At 36.4% G+C, this 12,455-nt stretch overlaps 1 protein-coding gene across 1 annotated transcript in view; it reads left to right on the top strand.

Moving 5' to 3' along the window:
• srbd1 (S1 RNA binding domain 1) overlaps nucleotides 1-12,455 on the top strand; it is an 85,820-nt gene that overhangs the window by 16,458 nt on the left and 56,907 nt on the right. The gene's annotated exons all lie outside the window — the stretch shown is intronic.

Below are 12,455 nucleotides of genomic sequence, written 5' to 3'. Positions count from 1 at the left end.
ACCTGCATTTGTTTGTGGTCACATCAGGCTCCTGTACAGTCTTAGTGCAATTACAGCTTGAAATTTGAAAGTGTTTTATCAATAAACTCCACTAAGAGCGAAAATAGCAACTGTCAAGCAAGGTACGCAGAAAAGGAGCAAAGGAAATGGTGCAGGTCTGGAATGTGTTACTCTTGCGGGTTTTAAATGGTATCTGGACCTTGTTTGACTGTCTCTAATTAAAAACAAATATTTCTCACCGTCCTTCAAACCAAACCAGTCCAATGTGTTCTCATCCAACCCAAATAAAGACTAGATCTGGGGTTGTCTCTTTCTCCATCTAGCTAGACTCGTGTTTGTTGACTTTTGGTTCTGACTGGAGAGCTGCCCAGAACCGCTCTGAAGTGGCCGTTTATGGCGTACACTGATGGCGGTTTTCATTACAGCTCTCCGCATCCCTCGGCGCAGCTCAGATGGGTTGCCAGGTCTGCCTCAGTAGTTCTCAGCAAAGCGTGATGTGTCAAAATTGACATCCAAGGCGCTCCACAAGTGGATCCATTTCAACCTCCATTCTAAAATGAAAGTGGAAGATTTGAGATCGCCACATTGGCAGTGCAACATCGACCCGCGCCAGGGCGTGCCAGACAGTTTGAACCTGGTTTCCCATTATGGTTGTCACAGCCAAGTATTTGTAGAAGCAGGGTGCTAGTTGAAATAAATGACACTTAGAAAATTGCATACTTAAATGTTCCTTTAAATGGAGAAATGGATCTAGTAAATTCACTTGTGTGAAATGCTCAGGCACTCCACAAGGAAAAACTAGTGGTTACACAACTCAAATTATATTATTTTCGAATAATTTAATTTTATGTCAGTTTGTCACTGTTTGTCTGACCCTTACAGTTTTCATTTTTTGGTACTTTCCCCTTACTAGGGCCCTATGATTTCGGCGATACGGAAAACACGGACGGAATTACGGAATCCAGTCATAAAAACGGAATTTACTGAATAATGTGGAATGTCACGGAAATTCATTCATCAAAAGTAGCTCATTACAGTTAAATCAAACCGCAATATCTGTAAATATTACACCACAAAAATACCATTTAAATGTGAATCCTGCATGTTCTGCGTGTCTCCGTTTTAATAAATGGAGCAGACGAGCGGTTTTGTTTACTACACACACTGAAGCGCGTGTGACGCTTGCGGTGATTTTAGCATTTGATCGTTACGTTTTAGGCAAACTAGCGTTATATCATATACACACAGAATTGTAAAGGTAGACATGGCAACCTGTCAAAATAAAAGTCCGGGTTAACTTGAAGACATTGTGCCAGAAATATATTACTACTATTACTACTACTACTACTACCAAATGAAAAAAACATTATTTTTTAGGGTATAGTCACACAACATTTCTTCCATGTTTTAATTTTAATAGTAAATTCCCCATTTTTGCCAAAAAAAAAAAGTTTGGTTAATTTTCAATAATTAAAAGATAATTTAAATTAATGTTTGTTTTAATGACTTCATTTGATAACCAAAACATTTTAAATACACAACACAAAATTTCTGAGGGTAAAAAAAAAACAACTTTCATAAGGCTATTTTAACAATACATTTCAAGTTTTATGATTTTAATTAGACATACTCTTTGATTAATACAATTTTATTTAACCATTAAAAAGGAGTTGATAAAAATTAAAACGGAAAAAAACGGAATTTGGAAAAAATTTAAAATGGAATTTGGGGAAAAAATAAAATGGATTTCATAGGGCCCTACCTTACCAAATAATTCTAATGTACACTTGTAAGCATGCATAGATCTGACTGACTTTTATGCGTTGTACAATACCATTTAAAAGTTTGGCCTTTTAAGTACCTGTATTTAAGACTTTTTAATTAATTCAATTCAATTTTTATCCCTTAAAATTGATCTTTGATCATCAAAATGAAATATTTAAATGTTGTTTCTTGTGAAAATAATTTTCTAATGCCTTAAAACAGCTTTAATATGTAACTCTACTCCCCTTGCCTCATTTACTTTACGTGAATCTATGAATATGCAAATTAGCCCCGCCTCCACGCAGTCACACCAGCCAGAGCCCCCTGATTCACTAACTGAACTGTAGTAAACGCGATATAGTGGTGAAACACGGATAATGACTGATAAAACTACGTTTTTACTAGCGGACAACTACAGTGGATACTGTAAAATTTGTAACAACTGTAACAAGTTACTTACTTGACGATGTTGTGCCCTCAAAATGCCTTGAAGGCTCGAATGCAGCCTAGTTTGTGATTCCAGTTTGCGCCTGCGAGCATATGCGAGTAAAGTGCAGACGGCAATGCGGGAGAGGTGCGTTTGACTCCGGGCTACTTTTACACTGTTGCCGCCGGTTAATTATCAAGTTAGTGGTTGTACTCTATTTAGTGCTCTATATGCTCTATTAAATGCTCTGTTTAATATTTGGTTTTGTGCTGATAATCCTATTGGTATATTTTAATGATAGGAATCTATCCTTTGACGTGATGGGTAACTAAAGTTTGTGACGTAGCAAAAAAAGAGCTGTAAAACAGCTTTTTACGGATTTCTGGGACAGCCTTGGGGAAAATACAGTTTTAAGGAGAAAATACTCAGCAATGGTGTTGATTAATGGATTGGCACATGGTTTGTCTAAAAGCATATTAAAAACACCACATAGACAAATAAACAACATAAAAATCTTGATTTTCACTACAGGGGGATTTTAAAAGAAATCTAGAGACTGTTAATCAAGACTGCATTTATTTAAAAAAATGCAGTAAATATTTGTAAAATATTGTTGCATTTTAAAACAACTTTTCTATTTTAATGTATTTTAAAATGCAGCTTATTCCTGTGAATTGTACACTACCGTTTAAAAGATTGGGCTTTTAAGTACCTTAAAAGAAATCTCAAGACTTTTAAAGAATACATTTATTTATTCAAAAGAATACAATGAAGACATTAATATTGTGAAATATTGCAATTTAAAATAATTGTTTTCTATTTGAATATATTTTAAAATGCAATTTATTCCTGTGATGGCAAAGCTGAATATTCAGCATCATTACTCCAGTCTCCAGTGTCACATGATCCTTCAGAAATCATTCGAATTCGACTTGCTGCTCAAGAAACATTTTTATTAGTATCAGTGTTGACAGTTGTTCAGCTTAATTTTTTTTGCTGAAACTGATATTTTTTTCTTTCCAAAAAAAAAAAGATCCCAAATTTTTGAGTGTAGAGTAGTGTAGATATGTTTTGTGTGTATGTTTGGAAATATGCAACTAGACTAGAGTGTTTGTTTTTCCAACACATCATTCCCTTCTGAAAGTTCATATCCACAGCACACTTTGTACATCACTAGTCAATTAAACCAGCAGCTTCATTTGCACCGTCTGCTATCTGTCTCCGCGCTCTTCATCTTGTTCAGACATAAAACATCATCCGTTGCCCCCATCTGCCGTCACTTGCTCTCTTCCTTCTGTCCCGACGTCCCCGCTAGCCGTCTCCTTTCCTTTCTTTCGCCTGACTGCTCTAGAGGAATGACAGCCAGTGCCGGCAGACTGTATGCGGTAATAAGCCTGCGGGATGAGCTGCGTGGCTCTTCATTTAAATGAAGGGACTCTTGCCTGTTGAGTCGGTGGGGTTGTTCCTTAAGGAATACCGGGATAAACACTGACCTCTTGACATTTTCTTTTGGTTCTTTCTATAATAAGGTCTTTTTGTGGCTGAGGCCTTGGATGTTCTTTTAAAGAAATATGACAAAATTGTCTTCACACAGAAATTTATTTGTGTGCAGGAGTGTAGAGTGAAGTTATTGTACGTAGGACCCTGTGATTTCCGCGATGACGGAATCGCGGAAGTAAGCTTATAAGCTTCCGGTTCATTAGCCACTATAGGGAAAAAACGATAAGAGAATTTGCAGTAAACAGTAAAACTGTTTGCACTACAAACCAGTGCGTTCATAATTAAGATAATACATTAAAATAATTAAGACACATCAATTTGCAATATTAAGCAGCAAAACCAGCTGTTTTGTACAGCTAAAAATAGCTGGACGTGGATGAGATCGAAAGCCAGACCTATAAAATTTACAAATGGCCACGGAGGTCAGTACACTTAAATAAAAGTGTGAAATGGAATAATGTCTGTGAATATTACACTGAAGAAGTGTTATTTAAATATGAATCTTGCCTGTTCTGCATGTCTCTTTGAATGAATGGAGCAGATGCACAGTTTCATTTACTACACACTTGAACCGGAATACACAGAGTTCACGCAGAGCTAGACAAGATGAACATTTGAGGTTAAAAAGTATAGAAACTGTCCCACGGGCACCATAGAGGTCCATTACATGGAGAGAAATCCTGAAATGTTTTCCTCGAAAAACATATTTTCTTTATGACTGAAGAAAGAAATACATGAACATCTTGGATGTCAAGGGGGTGAGTAAATTATTTGTAAATTTTTGTTGTGGAAGTGAACTTCTCCTTTAATGTAATGATGGTACTACTACTACTACTAATGAAATTATTGTTAAAACATTAATTTTAAAGGAATATGTAACAGATTTTTTTTTTTTTTCCACCAGAGTTTATTTAACAGAAAAATGTAAATAAACAACACAGTGTTTAGGAAAAAAAACAAACAAACAAAAAAAAACAAAGAAAGAAAATAGTAATAAATTATTATTTTTTTAAATTAAAATCAATTAATTAGGGCTCAAGCACCGATGGTGCGAGGACCCTATCGGAATTGCTCAGTTTCTTCTTGTTCTCCAAAATTAATTGCATTTTTGAGGGCCTAAACATGCTCGAAAACTCATGAAACTCTGCATTTGTGCCAAAAGTGGTGAAAATGTATATCTGATATGGGTTTCAGAAGTGGGTGTGTCAAAATGGCTCGATATTGTCACCTATAAAATTTCAACGAAGTGGCCCTCAAGCTTCATATACATGTATGAAATTCAGTAGACACATATAACACACCAGTACCTATAAAAGGTCCCCGGTATAAAGTCCGAAACCCAGCAGGAAGTCAGTTTTGAATTTTCTCGGCAAGTTTTGTGCCGTTTTTGCCATTTTCAGGCATTGTATTTAAACAAACTGCTCCTAGAGATTTAAACAGATCAACATCAAATTTGGTTAGTGTAATCTCAAGCCCTTTGTGACATGAAGTTGCAAAGATCTTTGTTGAAGGGCGTGTCTGTGGCAGCCTGACAAACTTTGATGTTTCGCCATTAAACAAGGAGTTGTTAGAATTCAGCCATGCAGTCTCTGATCTGCACCGAAATTCACGTTTAATAAGAGTCCTGTCCTGAACACAGACCCATGCCCATATTCGGTTATAGTCATAGCGCCACCTGCTGGCAACAGGAAGTGGCATGTTTTATGCTCTAACGAACTCCTCCTAGAGATTTAATGACATCAACATTAGAATTGGTCAGTCTGATCTAAATGTTTCACCATGTAAAAGGAAGTTATAATGCCATACAATGTTCGATCTGCCCCAAACTTCACACGTTTGATAAGAGTCCTGGCATGAACACATCTAAAGTCTAATATACTGTTATAATCATAGAATGTTTTACACTAACTCAAAAATACCATGTTCAGTCTGTGCCAAACAAAGGAAGTTTGGCACATATAAATGACTTTGACATATTCCTCCTGTATTTACCACCTTAAATGCATATTGCTCACCGTTTGCTGTTTTTCTAAAGCCACCGGGTGGTAGTGAGCCCGAGTGCGAGGGCCCTTTCAACGCTGCTTGCAGCTTTAATATAATAGAGATGCTTTTGATTAGTAAAATTTAATGAAACCATGTAATCCAGAAAATTAATGGGAAATTTGGTAAAAATAACATTTTTAAATTAAAAATAAAATTGAATTTGAGTAAAATAAAACATATTTCATAGGACTTTAAAAATTTATTCTTGTTAAACTTTTAATAAATTGCTGTTAAATATAGTAAGTTTCATGATTTCAGTTAATCAGGCATTCTTTTTGATTAATAAAATAAAAAAAAATTTTTACCAATAAAACAGAGTCTAGAAAAACTATGACAGAAAAACAACAACAACAAAAAAAACGTAATCCAGAAAAATTTAAATGGAAAAAATGGAATTTGAAAAAATAAATAAATAAATAAAAAACTGAATTTTGGAAAGTATAAAATGGATTTCATAAGGCCCTATGTAAGTAATATATTAGTGCATTTACCTCATTTTGTGAGCTGTGTAACCCTCTCTGTGTATAACCTCTCTTTGAACTTTGAACTGTAGTTGTGTGCCCTAGTTGAGTCTGCTCCAATATATTAGCTGTGAGATTTACACCGTTCTTTGAACCTCTCCTCTGGAACCCCTCTGTGGCGCCCTCCTCTGGCCCAGCGCTCTTTACCGCCAGGTGCTTTTATCCTTCTAGACCACTGTGATGATTTAAACTGATTTGAATTATGAGTAAAGGTACAGATCAGCTTTGAACTTGGGGTGAGAGATTCCTGGAATACAATCTCTGACTGTATGTGTGTTTTATCAGTATTGGTGTGTGTACTTGTCATGACTAATACATGCTCAAAGGGCCTCTAACATGAATCAAATCCATGATGGCCCAATAAAAGTTGACCTTGGCTGGCACGGTGTCTTTACGCTGCTGGAAGGAACCGTTGGCGATTTGGTCATGGATTTGTCATGGTTATGAGGGTTAGTTTAGAGGTCCATGTAGAATTAATATTTGTTTAGAGCCATTGCACTCTTATTTAGTGAGTGTGATTTGTCTTTTGTGATTTATAAATTGTCTCCCCTCAAAGGAACATGTTTAGAAGGTGCTGCTCTGACTCCAGTCATTGCTGCTGCTTGGCCCTGACTTTGCCTTTTGCCCCTGAAGGACAAACTGACATGTATCTTGCTTAACGAGGGAGCCTGTAGTGTTCCTGACTGTCAGGACAGTGATCCTGATACTGAGCTATGGCTACAGACTGATTGGACAGCTCTGTCAGTTCTTAAGGTTGAAGACAGTGGCAGTGACCACCCTTCTCCCCTCAGGCTGACTCTCTGCCACCAGCCGGCCAGTCTCTGGTCATTAGACTCACTTTGCAGGGGAACACAGAATTACAGGAGCTCTCTCCTCCATCCCTTTTTATTTTTCAGTACACACTGTTGCTGGGATCAGTTGTTAAGCTTGACCGCTTCAGTCTTAACATGAAAGAAATGACCACTTTCTGTACATTTATAAAATAGAAGACTCACCTTTACACTGGAAGATCTAGTGTCAGGATGGATGGGAAAACACTAGCTTTTTAAAAGTAATTTAAGGGACCATATGAATGAGATCATCTTCTTCTTCTTCTTCTGGTTCTTCTTCTTCTTCTTCTTCTTCTTCTTCTTCTTCTTCTTCTTCTTCTTCTTCTTCTGGTTCTTCTTCTTCTTCTTTTTCTTCTTTTTTTATTTTAGCAGGAGCAAGCTGGCTATAAAGGACATGTACTGTATCACAAATATGGGCATATATAAGATTAAAAAAATGTCTAAATGTATACAATAATGATGATAATAATAATAATAATTTATATTTAGAATTAATATTTGTTATTATTATTATTATTATTATTATTTTACTTTACTAGGAGTAAGCTGACTGTAAATGGCATGTATTGTAATACAATTATGGACGTATGTAAGAAATGCATATGTTAATAAATACTATAATAATAATAATAATAATAATATAGTATTAATATTTATTATTATTATTCATTATTTGAAACATTTATTATTATTTCACTTTACTAGGAGCAAGCTGGCTGTAAAGGGCATGTATTGTAATACAAATATTGGCATGTATAAGAAATAAATATATTAATAAATACTATAATATTAATAATAATAATGATAGTCTAAATATAGTATTAATATTTATTATTATTATTATTATTATTATTATTATTATACTTTTACCAAATGCAAGCTGGTTGTAAATTGCATTGCATTATTCATATAAGCATATATAGGAAATAAATATATAAAAACATGTAAATATGTAAATGTAAGCTATGAATAATAATAATAATAATAATAATAATAATTACTACAGCTTATCTAATATTTATTCATTATTAGTACTAGTATTATGCAAGCTGTAAATAATGATTATTTATTTTAAATTTTTTTTAAATGTATATATTTATTTAATTATTATTATTATTATTATTATTACATTTTACCAGGAGTAAGCTATCTGTATGTACTGTATTACAAATATGGGCATATATATGACATGAATAAATATCTAAATACAAAATAATACAATAATAATAATACTTTAAGATTATTTAGTATTAATATTTGTTATTAGTAGTAGTATTATGTAAGCCGTTGTTGTTGTTGTTGTTATTATTATTATTATTACTTTTAAAAACATTTAGCATTATTATTATTTCACTGTAAAGGGCATGTATTGTAATACAAATATATGTATAAATAAGTAATAATAATAATAATAATGTATTAATTTTTGTTGTTGTTATTATTATTATTACAGATGATGTACTATAATAATTATTTAATTATTTAATAATTATTGAATTATTATTATTATTTTAAATGTGTTATGTATATGTATTTATTTCAATATTTATTTCATATATGCCCATATATAATATAATACATGCCCTTTACAGCCAGAGTGCTGCTGGTAAAGTGAAATCACTTTTTGCTGTAAGGTCTTGGATGACTAGAATTTCTCATCAGGGAAGTTTGTCCTTTGAGGAGGATTCTGGGTAGGGTGATTAGGACAGTGAGGAACGAGGAGGAATATTTGCCAGTCACAGGCCCATGGCTAATGGCTCACTGAGGGATAGATGTCCGCATCGCAGAGGACAGCCAGAACCAGTGGCTCCAAGAGCAACTGTCTTGAGCCCCCTAATTTTGATTGACTGCTGTTAATATATTGAAATTTATGTTAATGTCTGCACTTGTTTGACAGTGATGTGTCTTTTATTGATGTCAGTGTGCCATCTTATATTTACTGTTAGAATTATCTTAGCTTCAAAGAGTGAAGCAGTCAAGATTTCAAATGAGTAGCATCTCTGTTTCGTCTACAATACATACATTCCATATAAATACAGTAGTTTTGGAATTATTTTGTAGCATAAATGTCTTTACTGTCACTTTTGATGAATTTAATGTATCCTTGCACGCTCAAAGTATTAATTTCTAAAAAAAAAAGCATGTACTTACAATAACATGGAACATTCAATCATTAAATAAATATATTAAATTACATATGTTAGAAAACTCTTTATATATAAGAGATTGTGACATATTTGTTATGAGTTTATCAGACATGCTAGTTCACAATGAATACTTTCTTGCATTTAACTACTAAAGTTTCCAGAAGAGCGGACATACTGCAGTGTCACTCCCAATCCGCCTAGTGCTGATTGATCTGTGGCAGCCAAGCATGAGATCAAGCATGCGGTCCGCCTGAAAGTTTTCATTGCCTTAAACCCACATGCCAAATCCCCATTTGTCAATTTCTAATCTAATGGTCTCTTGTGATGTCAGAACAACTGGAAGCAATCCCCACCAGTGAAGTTTTTAACATGCTGCACATTTCATGCCTCATTTACTTGTTTGGCCGTTTTAGGTCGTAGTTTATAGCCCTTGGAGTACAGAAAAAGAAAATGCAAGCAACATCAAAACATGGAAACCTCAATTCCACATCTGCATATATGAACTGGGCTTCCAATGAAATTTAAGAAAATTAAGCTATGGAAACCTCTGGGATATCCTTTTTTATGAGCTACATTTGCGTGTTTTGAATTGTTAGATCCAGTCCACAGCATAAACCATCAAATCTCCGCAATATTCTTGGTTGAGGTTCTTAAATTTAAGGCTTGGGCACCAATGTATTTCCAAAACCCCTCTACTGGTTCCTGCTCGCTACACAGAAAAACATCCCGTAACCTGGCCCGCTGACACTCTTTGCTGTAGTTGTTTGGGTGTTTAAGGCAGGAAGGGGAGTTGAGGGGGTGACGAACATCTGCCACCAGTTTGACGTGAGTGGCTGTGAGGTTTTGCTCTTTTCAGACTTGTGTGGTGGTGGCAGCAGCTTGAATGTGCTGTTAACTGCGCCTCCACGCACTTCCTGCCCCCTAGCACAGAGCCTGAGACTGACGGCCTTTGACACCTGCCATTTCGGCCCTTTTCTAGGCAAAAAAATGTCATAGTGTTTAGATATCTGATGACTGTTTTTTCTGTTTTGGGAATCCCTTGGGTGAGTTGGCTCTGAGTAATTGGCCAACATTGTGTTTTTTTCTTTTAATAATAAGAAGAATGGCCTTTTTTGTTTTTGCTAACATGAAATTAAAAGACAGGCTTTAGTAAATTTTGCACTTTAGATTATACTATATGTTAATGTACTTGCATGAAAATTGTTAGTTTAAAACCATACAGTATATTGCTATTAATCTGAATGACCTTTAGTGGTCTATTTAAATAAATTGAACTTTCTGCTTTATTTATGTTTTATTTTTATTTTGTTATTTTTAAATACACTGCCATCTCTAAGTTTGGAGTCAGTAAGATATAATTTGATCATTTAATACTTTTGTTCAGCAATGACGGATAAAAAGTAACCGTAAAAACATATATAACATTATGAAAGATTTTTATTTAAAATAAATGCTGTTCTTTTGAACTTTCTACTCATGAAAGAATCATGAAAAACGTATAATTTTTCACAAAAATGGGGGGGGGTAAGTTATGGACATTAATACTTTTATTTAGCAAGGATGCTTTAAATTGATCAAAAGTGCTAATAAAGACATTTATAATGTTACAAAAGATTTGTATTTTAGATAAATTATAGTCTTATGAATTTTCTATTCATCAAAGAAACCTGAAAATATCTACTCAGCTGTTTTTTTTTTTTAAACAACATAATAAAAATACATGTTTTACAGCAAATCAGCTGTAAATATCAATAAAATATATTGAAATATAAAACGGTTATTTTAAATAGTAAAAATATTTCAGCATTTTACTGTTTTTGCTGTACTTTGAATCAAATAAATGCAGGCTTGCTGAGCAGAAGAGACTTCTTAAAAAAAAAAAAAAAAAAAAAAAAAAATATATATATATATATATATATATATATATATTGTCATGGGGTGAAGAATCACACAACAGAGAGAGCTGAGTGAAAAACCCCCGGAGGGTGGTTTTTATTATAATACTTCGTGGAACAGGTGCAGAAAGAAGACGTGGGGTGCTGGCGTGGCTGGTGCTCTGTCTCGGTCCTTGTGCTCGAAAGTGAGTGTCCGTGTCGTGCTCCTTAAGTGGGCTGTCGGTCACTCGCTGCTTTCTGGCAAAGAGAGAAAATGAGTTAGTAGCGTCCAGCATGTGTGAGATCCAAGTCTGACTCGGTAGCGTGTTTCAGCGTCTTTTGTAGGCAGGTCTTGATTGGAAAGCAGCCGTGACCGATCAGCCGGTGATGGTGGCGTGCAGCTGACGATCGTTGGTTACCAGGGCGACGCTGATGAGCCCGGAGATACTCGTCACATTCCCCCCCCCCTAAGCGTCGTCCTGGCCCTAGAAACGAACGAAGACAGAAGGGGTGAAGAATGGGGTGGGTGGGGAATGGCCCCTGACAGACCTGCATAAGCTGTCCAGATCCGAGAGAGTCCGTCAGCGTTGTTGTTGGTGGCCCCGGCACGATGGCGAACTTCAAAGTGGAAGTCTTGGAGTGCGAGGAACCAGCAAGTCACCCTGGCATTGGTCTCCTTGGCCCGGGCCATCCATTGTAGGGGGGCGTGGTCGGTTACCAGGGTGAACTTGCGGCCCAGGAGGTAGTACCGCAACTCCAAGACTGCCCACTTGATGGCCAGGGCTTCCCTCTCGACGGTGGCGTAATTTCTCTCGGCAGGGGACAGCTTTCTGCTAATATAAAGGACAGGATGCTCCTCACCTTCCTGGATTTGCGATAAGACAGCTCCTAACCCAGTGTCAGAGGCATCCGTCTGCAGCAGGAAGGGGCAGCTGAAGTCCGGTGCCCGGAGCACGGGGGAGGACGTTAGGGCTACCTTGAGCTGGACGAAGGCTTCCTCGGCCGCTGAGGTCCACTGTATCTTCTCTGGCTGCCCCTTCCTGGTCAGGTCTGTCAGAGGGGTGGCTAAAGAGGAGAAGTTGGGAATAAAACAGCGATAGTACCCCGCCAACCCCAAAAAAGCTCGTACCTGGGTCTTCGTTAAGGGCTGAGAAGCTTTGCGGATTGCCTCGACCTTCTTTTCTTGTGGCTGGATGAGGCCCCGTCCAACTTGGAAGCCCAGGTACTTGGCTTCTGAGAGCGCTAGGTGGCATTTGCGGGGGTTGGCGGTTAGTCCAGCCCGCCGGAGCTCCGAAAGCACCCTCCAGGTGTTCCTCCCATGCCTCAGAGTGGACCACCACGTCGTCCAG

This window comes from Labeo rohita, chromosome 13 (genome assembly GCF_022985175.1).
Source record: "Labeo rohita strain BAU-BD-2019 chromosome 13, IGBB_LRoh.1.0, whole genome shotgun sequence".
NCBI classification, from domain to species: Eukaryota; Metazoa; Chordata; class Actinopteri; order Cypriniformes; family Cyprinidae; genus Labeo; species Labeo rohita.
Note: the sequence above shows the minus strand (reverse complement) of the source record. Positions and strands in the feature narration are given on the sequence as shown.